Raw genomic sequence first — 1,142 nt, 5'->3', positions numbered from 1 at the left:
CTTTTTCCTCATATATAAGCAACAAAAGCCTCAACAATCAATCAAGCAATTCATTCAGGATCTGGTGCTGTGTCAAAAAGATTGCTAAATGTTGCTTGTTATACTGCATTATCCTTCAGTAAGTAAGAATATAGTTTTTCTGTTTTCCTGTTAATCAACAGCACATATTGATATGTACCTGCTGTTGTTTACAAGTCAGAACTGCCAACAAAGCTTTAGATTTCTTTCCACTGCATGAAGACAGCTCAGTTCATCCCGACAGGTTGTAAGTCTCAAGTATTAATTCTATAATTATATTTTGCTAATTTAGTGAAGTGCAGACCACTTTATCTTCTCTGATTATCCTCTTAAATTAAGGTAGAATTAATAAAACTGACATATTCTTGCTAACTTTACACAATAGGAATGTGGAAAGATTTTATTTTCTATGCCCACCACTTTAATTAATAACTCAATATTCTTTTAAGTGTTGAAATGTATTTATTTAAAAGACAAAATAATTTATGCAAAGCCCAAGGACTGGGAGGGGATGACATGGGAGCTTCTCATGAAGCTGTAGTGAACTTAGTGAAAATTTTACAAGAATGTTTTGATTTTCTTTAGGGAAAAGCTCGTATTTAAAAACACACAATAGCTTCTCTCTTGGGTCAAAATGGCGAGCAGACCTGCTGTTGCAGCATCAGGCTGGTGGCTGGAAGATACTCGAAAATGGTGTTATAATGCTGCAAGATTCAGTAAACTGGGATTGAGAGATGATATGATATACAAGGATGAAGATGTAAAAGAAGCCATAAGAAAGCTTCCCGAGAACCTTTATAATAGCAGGATGTTTTGCATTAAGAGAGCACCATGAGGTAGCAGATTGTGCCTAACGAGCAGTCGACAAAATATGAGGAGGATAAATTCTACTTGAACCATATGTGAAAGAGGTTATTCAGGAAAGAAAAGAGAATAAGGGGCAAACATACCATCATGTAGTTGAAATCTGTGGATACAGCTGACCGCAAAGTATTTTTATGAAGTTGGTTAAACCTGAAACATACATACAGATGTACTACTTTAAATAAATGCCTATTGTTAATTATAAAAACAAATAAATGAGGGGCCGGCCCGGTGGCGCACTGGATAGTGCGCCGCTTGGG

The 1,142-nt window shown here is 36.1% G+C and overlaps 1 pseudogene; it reads left to right on the top strand.

The window, feature by feature from the left end:
* Nucleotides 1-652: 652 nt before the first annotated feature.
* LOC103591000 lies at nucleotides 653-1,001 on the top strand (annotated as a pseudogene).
* The last annotated feature ends 141 nt before the right edge of the window (nucleotides 1,002-1,142 follow it).

The sequence above is a fragment of the Galeopterus variegatus genome, unplaced genomic scaffold (assembly GCF_000696425.1).
Source record: "Galeopterus variegatus unplaced genomic scaffold, G_variegatus-3.0.2 Scaffold0, whole genome shotgun sequence".
In the NCBI taxonomy this organism is placed as follows: Eukaryota; Metazoa; Chordata; class Mammalia; order Dermoptera; family Cynocephalidae; genus Galeopterus; species Galeopterus variegatus.
Note: the sequence above shows the minus strand (reverse complement) of the source record. Positions and strands in the feature narration are given on the sequence as shown.